Source organism: Chinchilla lanigera, unplaced genomic scaffold (genome assembly GCF_000276665.1).
Source record: "Chinchilla lanigera isolate Chin_1 unplaced genomic scaffold, ChiLan1.0 scaffold00103, whole genome shotgun sequence".
In the NCBI taxonomy this organism is placed as follows: Eukaryota; Metazoa; Chordata; class Mammalia; order Rodentia; family Chinchillidae; genus Chinchilla; species Chinchilla lanigera.
Window position 1 is genome coordinate 7,257,362 of NW_004955504.1, and position 12,045 is coordinate 7,269,406.

The following is a 12,045-nucleotide window of genomic DNA, read 5'->3' on the forward strand; positions in this document are numbered from 1 at the left end:
TTTCCTACCATTTTGTCTGTAATTTGCTAAGTCCCCCCTATTATTATGTTATCCTTCTTTTATTCTTTAAAATAAAAAATTAAAAAAAAAAAATGGTATGAAGGCTTCTCTAAAAACAAAACAGAACAGGGCATGATGACTTACACCACCACTCTGAGAGGCTGAAGCAGGAACATTATAATCTCGAGCCCAGCTGAGGCAACTTTGTAAGACCACACCTCAAAAAAATTTCTAAAAAATCTAGAATGAGTTTCGGACATGTTCAGTCTCCAGTATCACCATGAAACAACCAAACAAAATAGAACTATCACATGGGCTAGAAATCCCATCACTGGGTACATATCCAAAGGACAGGAAGTCACAATGTCAAAGAGACATGTGCACTCCCATGGTTCTTGCAGCATTATTCATAAAAGCCATGAGACAGGATCAGCCTAAAGTCCATCAATAGATGAATAAAGAAAATGTGAGATATATATATATAATTTTTTAAATATTCTTTAGCACATAAAAAAGAATAAATCCTTATCCTTTGCAACAAAGTGCATGAGGCTGGAGAAATATATGTTAAATGAAGTAAGCCAGGCACAGAAAGGCAAGTATTGTGTCTTTTCACTCATATATTGTCTTGGTCACTTTCTCATCACTGGGACAAAATATCCTACACTCACAACTTAAAGAGAAGATGCTTATTTTGGCTTGTAGTTTTTAGGGAATTCAGCCTGCAGTCAGCTGGCTCCAAGGCAGGAAGGGCATGTGGAAGGGTCTGGCGGCGGAAGCTGCTCATATCATGGCAACCAGGAAGCAGGAAGTGAAGGGAAGAGCCAGAGAGGGAGACAAATCCCTTCTAGGTCACACCCTAGTGACCGCCTCTTCCAACCAGGCCCCACCTCCTAAGAGCACAAGCAGCTCTGAACTCATCAATGTATGAATCCACTGGTGAGAAAAGAGCTCTCATGATGCAATCAGCGTCCAGAAGCCCAACCTCCAAACACAAGGATTTGGAGAGACTTTCTTGGACTAAATCACAGCCTACAGAGAGGCTAAAACTTTGACCTCATAGAAGTAGAGTGGAATAGTGGTTACCAGAGGCTGAGAGGGTGGGAAGAGGTGGAGACAGAGAAGACCTGGTACACAGGTACAAAAATGCATTGAGGATGATTTGGTTCTAATGGTCTATAGCACAGTAGGGTGACTACAGACAACAATACCTTATTGTATATTTCAAAATAGCTAGCAGAGAAGATTTCAAATGTTCCCAGCACAAAGAGGTGATAAATAATTGATCATTACACAATGTTACATAAGTCCAAATATCAGGCTGTACCTTATAACATGTACAATTTTTATATATAATTTTTTAAAAGATGGAATAAGGGGCCAGGGAAGGGACAATTACCATGAGAGCTGAGGTGGGACTATGTGAGCAGGTAAAGCTTGGGAGGAGTGGGAGGGAGATGATCCGGGCATTAGAGAGGTGCTTGTGAGCTCTGCACTGGGGGGCCTCTGTTCAGGAGCCAGACAAGGGGCACACAAAGCTCGGAAGGTGAGAGAGAAGTGAGATGCAGCTGGAGAACTAACCGGGGGCCAGCCTCAGGGACTCAGCGGGTCATAGTAAGGCTCTCAGACTTTATCTAAAGACCAATGGGGAGCCTTCAAGGGGAAGGGGAGAGTATGATGTAACTTATGTTTTAGAAACATAATTCCACCAGAGTATCAGCAGTGGATGGAAGAGGACTAAGGGAATTTGCAGAAACAAGTGCGATTGCTGTTGCTATCCAGGAAAGATGTGTGCATCTCTGACTTTGTACGGAATTAGAGAGAATTGCACAAAATGGAGGTGTTGAGAATGATGTTTACTTCTTTAGCTTAGCAACCTGGTGATACTTTGGAATAGTAATGATGATGAGGGAGTCAGTGAGAGGATGAAGGTTGGGAGGGATCAGGGTATAGCATGAGTTTCGTGTCACTAATATAGTATCAATTTCAGTACTCAATATTCTTGTCTTTATAAACTCGATATCTTTGGGGGGATCTACTTTTCACAACCAAATCACATTTCCAGATACCTTTGGTACAAAGCTATCTCCAAGTTTCTCCTTAATCAGGAAAAGAGGTTTTGGGTCCAAAAATAGGGCCACTAAATCTATTCGACATTACCTTATGCTTAAGAAGTGATATTAAGCACTTTTCTAATGCTTATATCCATTGTAAAATTTTGCACAAGGATTATAATAAACACAAGTCAGCTGCTTTTTTTAGGCAAAAGAACACTGGGAAATCTCAACCTCAAAACTAAATTTTATCCTGGCAAAGATTACATCCCCCCGAGATGATTATGACCACTACCACCCACTCCATTCCTCCACTCAACCTTGATTAATAATGGGAAACACTTGAATATGATGAGTTCTTTACAAATGTCAACAACCCAAGAACTTTTAGCCCTAGGTCCCTCCTGCCACATGGCAGGTTTCCTTAATACATAGTGATTAATTCAGGACTATGGAGTTAATCTACAACCACATTCCAACAGAAACATTTTAATCCTGCTTTTCTATAACCAGAAAGGCATGGAGCATGCTGAAGTGGTTACTAACCAATTTTCATCATCAAAAAGAATTGTACTATATTGGCCAAAATATTAGTCATGGGATTAGAATCCATCCTCCCTTGAACAGCCTAATCCTCTTACAAATAGCTCAGAATAATCAGGTTAGCTTCACAGAAATTTTAGTAAACCCGTCACTCTTACAAAGGACTTTCAGAAAAGGAAAGATCAAACACTTTTAAAAGTCCTTGATGCTGATGAAACATCAAGCAAAATAAATGTCTTACAAGGCACTTACATAATTGATTAAACTAAAGTATCCTAATAGAGATACATTTGCCATCACAAATGGATTTGTGTTAGAAAGCCTTTCACTGTGGAAACAAATTCTCCTGCTAGTTTTCTGAGTAACATGACAGTGAAAGAAAAAACACAGGAAAATGCCTCACCAAGCAACTTGTTGTCTAAAAATTTTCATATGGAAGTCCCTTTTGCCAATGCTATTTAAATAGGTGGTGACTGGACAGGGTCATTAGTTGTTCTGTGACCTTCTTTCCGGTGGGCAACACCATTTGACAAGGCAAAACAGCTCAAGTTTTCAAGGAATCCAGTTCACTTTGGCAGAGCTCTCATCAAATGCACACTGCAGGACACCTGAATACACCAGGCCACTAAGCCACAACCCTCCTCCCTACAGCTTGCAAAAGTATTTTTAAAAATCCAGGATGGAATCATAAATGTACCATTGGTTTCCACTTAGATGCAATTCTTAATTTAAATTTATCCATGTCATCTTGGGTCTGTATTGTGCTACTTAATTTATCCACCGTCAGTTCCAGATTCACCACATCAAAAAATAGTAATGATCACACCTCCCTATCTTTAACATTCCTAATAACAATGCCAAAACTATAGATCCTACAGCAGTGTCCTTTATCAGGGCCAAACTGACATAGAATGGTGTCACCACCAACTGGTCCCTCTTCTCGTTAAGTGCCCTTGCATCCAACCTGAAGTTTGCCAAAGGCTTCCTTGCAGCTGGGCACTCACACAAGCACAACCACACAGGCCTCATGAACACTGGATCATGGCATCTTCAGCCCCTAAAACTCAGATCCTCCCAGTGGCTAATGATCCCCAAATTCCATCCTGCCCAGACAAGGGTTCCATGGCTGCCCCTCTCTGCCATTCACCCAAAAGAAGACAAGCATTCTGTCAAAAGGGAGAAGCTACCACCAACATAATTGGAATCAAAATGCTTTTATGTTTTTGCAAAATGCTTAATGTGATGGTTAATATCATGTGTCACTTGCAGGGCCCATATATGTGAACAAACATTATTCAGAATGTTTCTGTGAAGGTGTTTTTGGATGTTATCTACACTGAATTTTTGAACACTGAGTAAAACAGACTGCCTTCCATGGCAAGGGTGAGTCTCATCCACTCAGCTGAAGTCCTGGATAGAACAAGCAAGCTAGGACTGCTATTAGCAGGAGGCTTCAACTGCAACACTGTCACTTCCCTAGGATTCCAGCCTGCTGGCCTGCAGACGTGAACTGCAGGTTTTGGGCTTGTCATGTGAGTCAACTGCTTAAAATGACTCTCTTTGACTCTCTCTCTCTCTGTCTCTCTCTTGCTTCCTCCCCTCCCTTCATGACAGGAATAAATTCTGGGAAATGCATCGATAGGTGATTTTGATACTTGTAAGCATCGTACAATATACTCACACAAATGACATGGATAGGACTTCGATGAGTCTACAGTTTAGAGGACCACTACTGGGTATGCCATTCATCACTGACCCAAAAGGTTGGTATATAGCCCATGCCTGTGTGTGTGTGTGTGTGTCTGTGTGTGTGTGTGTGTGTGTGTGTGTGTGTGTGTGTGTGTGTACACATATATTCTTTTTCTCTGGACATTCCTGCCTAATATCATTAGAATGTATCTTAAGATAAAAAGTGTGTTCTGGGATGTGGGAAAAGAGAAGGGAAAGAAGGAGAAATTTTGTATGTATGTATATACAGGATAGTTAACATAGTTGTTCTTCTGTCTTCTATTTCTATGCTGAAAGAAACTGTCAATGAGTCTTTGGTTGACCAGTATTGCATGTCTATATGTTTTCATGAGAAGCCACTTTGAAGATATCAATATGTAATACAACCACCATTGTTAATTCCCTACCACTTTGTTTGTAACTCTGTATTGTCTATATTGTGCTTGTGATATGTTGTAAAATGTTGTATGTCTGTTAATGTTTCCCTCCTTTTATCTTTAAAAAAAAAAAAAAAACATAAAAAGTGTGAAAAGTTGTTAGTACACCACACAAAACAATTATACCCATAATCCTTCAAATTGATCATTAATGACGTCATAACAGCCTCTCTATTCACTAATGTAAGTAGGTCACATCCATAGTTCTTTAGACTTACTTTTCAGAATAGGTCCAACTTGCCTGGTGTGGTGGCATGCACCTGTAATCCCAGCACTTGGGAGGCTGAGGCAGGAGTATCATTGTGAGTGTAAGACTAGCCTAGGCTACATAACTGAGTTCAAGGCCAGCCTGAACTACATAGCAAGACCCTGTCTCAAAAAGCATAAAACAAAAAAAAGAATAGGTCCATCTTGTTTGTTCTTGAAACCTCTAGTGAAGGAAATGAAAATATAAGTACTTCACCTCTGTAATTGTAATCTCCAGCTGTTCAGAAGATACTTTCTGAATTACAGTCAGACAGGGAATCTCCAGGACAGAAGTCACTACAATGCTAGCAACTCCTAGTGGAATTATGAATCAGGGTTATTGAAACATATATTGTACTCCAGATGCAAGGGCAAAGAGAAAGGAATGCCAGTTAAGAGAGATGAAGCTGGACTTTCTCAGGGCAGGAGAACCTGTTGCTCAAAGCTCTTTGGCAGGAAAAGAAGAAAGGCTCTGCTGGATGTAGGCACTCTCAGCAATGGTGATCTTCTGTGGTTATATACATGAGGTTTGCTTGTATTTTTTTAATGACAAGTGATTTCTTAGGTCTTGTTCTAATGAGATGGCATCCTAAAGTAACAAAACCATAAAAACAACAGAAAAACATAATGATAGTGCTATGTAACACTGCCAAGTTATCATCACATTTCAATTACTTGTGATGATAGGAGACAAACATAATACGAGTAATAAAAACCCAACAATAATCCAAAAATGTAATCCTAGCTGATGGTTCAAAGATCCCTTACTGAAACAAGTGATGGGTGTTGCTTTTGTGGAAAAGAGCTTCTGAATCTGCGTGAGATGATCAGTTCATCTCCAGGAAGCAGCACTGTGTGATATACCCAGAGGGATAGCTTCCATCTGTCCTGGAGGGGTGGGTGGAGGACCACAAATGCCAGATCCTAAGGTCACAGTGCCTTGGTTTGGGGATTATTTTGCAAGGGTAACAATATAATCCAGGACACATATTTTATAAGGTTATTTATAACAGTCACCTAAAGAATCATGTACAAGAGAGTGCAGGAAACCTGTCCACACACTAAGACCAAGGAATCTAGCCAAGGACCTGGATCCCATGGAAATGTCCTGCATGAGTCCAGCTGAAGACCTAGAGCTCATAACTATCTTATGCAGGCCTGTTTCACAGATCTGTGCTGAGAAGGGCCAAAGGTCAGTGGTGGAATCTAGGAAGTCTGTACCAGCAGGATGAAGGATCTGTCCCAGCAGGCTGAGGGATCTGCACTGGAGCCAGGAAGTGATGCTCTGAATAAGAACAAACACTCCTCCAAAAAGTACCACAGCTCTCCTCAGCAACAGTGAGGTCCCGAGCTCCTCCAGTGGTGAAGACAGCAGAGTTCCCATCAGGAAAGCCAACACAGCAAGCTTCTCCAGGAGACTGGAAGTGTACCATCTTCCCCTCCAGAGCCAGGAAGTGATGCTCAAAGTGAGGACCAGAGCTCCCCCAAAGTGAACTGAAGCTATTTTCAGTGCCAACAAGGTCCCGAGCTCCTCACAGGATGAAAAACAGCCAAGTTCATCAGGAAAGCCAGCATGACGAGGTCCTCCAAAAGAACCAACATCTCCTTATAGCTTCTACCAACTCCCAACAGGCTCATCTCAGCTCCCAACAGCCTTTCTCAATTCCCAACAGCCTACCAACTTCTTCTCCAGGTCTGCTTCTCATGCTGCTGGGAACAATCCTCAGGTGGGCCTTCCACACCCAGCACCATGCTGGTTTAGTTCAGCTGGGGGTTACAAGTTGACCACCAGTTGTCAATCCACCACACACGGCGAAGGGATTTCTCCCTTACCATGATACTTACACTTTCTGGTCAGCATGTTCTTTGCTTTTTTGAAAACTCCAGTGTGAACATTCAGGTTACAAACAAAAGGTTGTTTGACACGCATGTAATGAAGACAAGGTGAGATGGCAGAGTCAGTTGATGGACAGCAGCACAGGGACACAGATAAACCTTTCAGAGGCCAAAACTCCTCAGAATGGCATCCACTCTCTAGGCAGAAAAGTTCCTGCAGCGGAACAGTCATACTCACCAACTCTCCACTTCTGGGCCTCTCGTGATAACCAGGTTTCCATGACCAAGGCCCTTGTTCAGCCCAGATGGTGCGGGGTAGACTAGAGATAGCCCCTGGTGCAGAAATGCAGCTGTGATTTCCGGGCAGTACACACTGGCACCGTGATTAGTTCTAGGTGTTTCTAAAACTCCCCAGACACCTATCTACAAATCACTGTACAGGGCAGACGTTGTGCACTGAATTGTGTGCTCCTCCTCCACCCATTGAAATCCTGGCCCCCAAGCACGTCAGTACATGACAGTAACTGGAAATAGGGTCATCAGATAGCTAAGTTGAAATGAGGTCGTTTTAACGAAGTCCCTCTAAAAGGGGGAAATTTGCACACAGGTGCAGGCACAGGCACACACAGAGGGAAGATGATGTGAGGACACAAGGAGAAGTTGGCCATCAGCAAGATAAAGACAGCACTTGGACCAGAACCTTTCCTGCCAGCCTCAAAAGGAACCAACCCTTCAGACATCTTGACTTTGGATTTCTAGCTTCCAAAACACTGAGACAGTAAGATCCTTGTTGTTTAGGACCCAGTATACAGGGCTTTGTTATGATAGTCCTAGCAAACTAATACAGTGGGAGACTTCAGTTTTCTGTGTGGATCTTTCTCTCTCACATACAGTTTTTCACAATTTTAAGAGATGTACTCCTTGTGTGCTTGTTTGTACGTGGCCCCCACACACCACTACCACCATCGATCACTAATAGTTTGTACAAACACCCCAGTGAAAGCACACAGAGGTACTAATTTCCAAAGCCTGAAGGAGGGAAGCTATGTTTAATGGGGGAACTGGGGTTATAAATACCCCTGACCATATAATCAGCTCATAGCAATGGATGAGTACAGACAGAAGAAGTCATGCATGCATATTCATGCACACTTCAGAGTATTCCTCAAAAATTGTCTCCATATGGAGCCTCAGCAATCCCCTGCCCCTTAGTTCTCAATCCTCTGCAACCTCCTCCACCCTACAAAGTCATTGCATCTCAAGGGAAGCTACTCATGCCAAACTCTATGCATGGTTTTTACTGCTATTTCTCAGGACCTCTACATTTGATCCCTTCCTTGTGGTTGGAACTTTCCACTATCTCTCACTGTATCACATCACAATGAACCAACTCACTTCCTGTGTCTCTGAGTAGCCTTTCTTGATTTCTACCACGGACATTATTCCTCCATTTGTTGCCTCATAAATATTACTCTTCCTTGTATTTGTATCAGCCTGCTCCTGCCAATACATCAATTTACCTAAAATTTATACACTAATAGCTCCAAATTTTACACCAAAAGCTCAGCCCTCTTCCCATCAAGTTCAACTAGGTAGCATATGCCCAGCTTTCTAATAAGAAAACACTACATTCACTCTGCTTATATTTCAGGAAAGACAGCCATTTCTGTGGCCTGCTTTCAATTCCTTCTCAGCAATATCCCTTCATTCTGACATGTTTCACTGGCCTCTCTGCCTTCAGTACTGAGGATTTGCATCATCCATAGACTAAGTGTATTACCATGACATATTACTGGGTTTTCCTGTCACTGGGTCAAAATATCCAACACCCACAGTTTAAAGGAGGAGAGGTTTATTTTGGCTCACAATTTCAGCAGATTTAGTCCATGGTTAGCTGGCTCCAAGGCAGGAACATCATGGCAGAAGGCTGTAGTGGAGCAAAGATTCTCACATTATGGCACTGGGAAACAGCACAGGGAAAGGGCACCAACAAGAGAAAGATGCTCCAAAGATGCACCCCTAGTGACCCACATCCTCCAACTGGACCCCTCTCCTAACCACATTCAGCCATGAACACCAGAAGGTTAATCCACTGACGAGTATAGTGTACCTGTTATCCAACCACCTCTCCAGGAGTCTCTTAAGTCTCAAGATGACAATTACAGTCAACTATCACAGCACACCTGACCCTTCACAAGCTGGCCCTACTTATCTGTTTAGCCCTAACTGCTATCTCTCCCAATCTAGTCAGAGCAGAAGACCTCTTCTTTCTTGAATATTTCTAGATCTTTGATCATATTATCCCATGCATGGGAAATCTGTCCCTCCTAACCTGCCTGAGGAAGGACTGCTCATCTTCCTGAGATGAAGCACATCTTCATTTTAGTTTTCACTAGAGCTGAGCCAGCCAGGACCTCACCACATCCCATGCTCCTGTTGTGTCCTACAGATTCCACTACTGCAATGCTTATTCCGTGTCATGGTCCTTCACTTAAGAACTTGGCAGACAGCAATGGACTGTATATATGACAATGGTTTCAAAACATTATAATGGAGCTGAAAAGTCTAACCAATATTTTTACTATACCTTGTTTTATATTTAGATATGGTCAAGTACACAAATCCCATTGTGTGGGACTGGGGATTTAGCTCAGCGGCAAAAGCGCCTGCCTGGCAAGCGCAAGGTCATGAGTTCGGTTCCCAGTACAGGAGAAAAACGAAAAAAAAAAAAATCCCATTGTGTAATATTCACCTACAGTAACAGTAGCATGCTGTACACATGTACAGTCCACAGTAATAGACTGTACAGCATAGCCTAGGTATGTGGTAGATGACCCCACCTAGCTTGGTGCAAGCCCACTCTATGATGCTGTCACAATGACAAAGTTGCCTAGCAACACGCCTCAGAAGGTATCCCCATCACTAAACAATGCTGTATATGACTGAGTCTGAGCAATGTGTTTGTTGACATTTTGTTAAAGAGTGGACAGCAGAGGAGAAGAGAGCGATGGATCTTGGACTGGTATAGATATTAGGAAGAGCCACTGGTTGTCAAAGACAGATGTCAGTTCTGTAGTAGATCAGTGGACCCTCTCACATGAAGCCTGGAATTTCAAGAAATGTACAAAGACACTGGGCTAGAAAAAAATTCAACTTGGCCTGAAAGGACCGTGTGATGCTGCTGGGATTCAGGCAGAGATTAATGTCCTGATGTTGAACTATTTCCTTGTGACATTCTTCCCCTGGAAGCTGTTGGCATAGAGTGAGTTTTCCCTGAAGTTTATATTCCCAGAATTCATCCTCCTAAGACAGAACAGAAATGGGAACACGGACACAGACTCCAGAGATAAACCTTGAACTAGAGGACAGAAGACCCCTGTTTGGTTGTTCTTTGCCCCTATAGTGGTTGGACTTTGAATGATGTGAATATGAGAGGTGAGAGAAGCCACCTTCTGAAAACCACAGATCCCCAGTGTTGTGAACTATTCTTTGGATTGTATTCCCTCTCCATCACCGACAGACCTTCAGCCAAATCTTACCTGTACTGACAGACCAATAGCAATTGTGTCATGGACTTTCAATGGAAAGACCTCTTTTACTTGGGCATGGAGAGGCAGAGGACAGTGATGGCTCTCCTACAGTGATGGCTCTCCTCCATGGCCAAAGTGGGCCCTTCAGCTTTGACAGAAGGCATTATACACCCGGGAAAGGATGCCCCATAAAGGGTTGCAGGGTGGTGACACATGAAGCTGGAGATGAAGGGCACAAGTTGCTGAATACATCAAGCTCAAATCTTTAGATACCCCCCAAATACTCAGGGGTCCATGGGAGGAGGCCAGGAGCTGCAGTGGGTGTTGGAAGTCAGGTTACGCTGAGAATGAAGGGAAATATGACTACATTTTGCCCCTGTGAGCTGATGCAGGCTGGACGCCCCGCTCCCATCTTGCAGCAACTTTATTCTATGAAGATATTTGACTGTTCATTTCAACTCACTTAAGGCAACGCCAGGCTGTACAAGAGGATTGGCATCACTTTGCTATTGGCTTTCTTTACTCCTGCCTATTTATAAATTTAAAGTAAAAAGTGTGTGTGTGTGTGTGTGTGTGTGTGTGTGTGTGTAGGTTATACTGAAAAAGATTGTAGAATAAACTGTACTATGTTAGAGAACTATAGTATAACCTTTTTTGGCAATTTCATGTGACCAAAAAATAGTTAATTCTTTTTTTAGTTAATTCTTTAAAATGTTTACAGCTTTCAATTCAATTGACAAAAATTAATGAACAAGTGGAAGCGCAGCATAAACAATTGGAATCATTACCAAGAACATCCTGTACCTATCAGTTTATGCAGAATGACCAGCTCCCTTGAAATAGCTCATTACAGTTGAGAAAGGGACTTTCATCCCACCATTATTTCTGGAAGTCCAATCCTCTAAGTCACTGACTAATTGGGCTAATTGGAGGAGAAAAAGTGTGCAGAATGTTCCTTCAGTGTGTACAATAATTTGTTTTTATTTTCAGCTAAGGCTTTTCTCTCTAATTATATTGATTTGTAGTTCCCAAAAAATGAAAAATCCTGAGGGGGAAAGCATTTATTTACAAAGGGCAATTCTAAACAAAAATAAAGATAAGGTCAAAAGTGTTATAAAACCTAAAATAGTATTCTTTTGACAGCCTATTTTAGGATACTACATTCACTTAAAACTCACTAAAAATACTGTCCAAAACACTCTGAAAAACCAAGAACTGTATGTCCCAAATAAGTGTCAACTTGACATAGAGCTTTTGCTTTACAGTGAGGCACTTCCCAGCTGACAAATGGGTTGTGCTAAAAAAAGTTCTTCTGAAGTTAATTGTTCAGAACTTGGGCCAACTCACAACTGGAAATTAACCCTAAAAGCTCTCAGTGTTATGCTATGGTCATCCCAATAAGGTTCAGGCTGGGAACTCACATGACAGAAGTGTCTTCCAGGGTCTTGCTGGAAATCTTTGGAATTCCATCTCTGCCTACATTATCTCTACCTACTTTTTTCCCAGAGCATCTTAGTGTTCACATTTATCTTCTTTACAAGGACCCTAGTGACACTGGATTAGGAGCTCAGCCTACCCCTCATGTGACTAATACATCTGCAATGGCCGTACTTCTAAATAAAGTCACTTTCTGAGATACAAGGTGGTAATGATTTCAAAATATGAATTTAG

The 12,045-nt window shown here is 42.0% G+C and overlaps 1 long non-coding RNA gene across 3 annotated transcripts in view; it reads right to left on the reverse strand.

The window, feature by feature from the left end:
• The window catches only part of LOC106146916, a 23,778-nt gene extending 14,115 nt beyond the window's left edge, over positions 1–9,663 (reverse strand). Inside the window, exon 1 of one of the 3 annotated variants that reach the window (XR_001231543.1) lies at positions 9,597–9,663. This is a non-coding gene — a long non-coding RNA (uncharacterized LOC106146916). Of the gene's footprint in view, positions 1–7,082; positions 7,530–9,431; positions 9,495–9,596 lie in introns of those variants that run through there. The other 2 variants (XR_001231544.1, XR_001231545.1) reach the window with 2 other exon arrangements.
• Between the last annotated feature and the right edge of the window lie 2,382 nt (positions 9,664–12,045).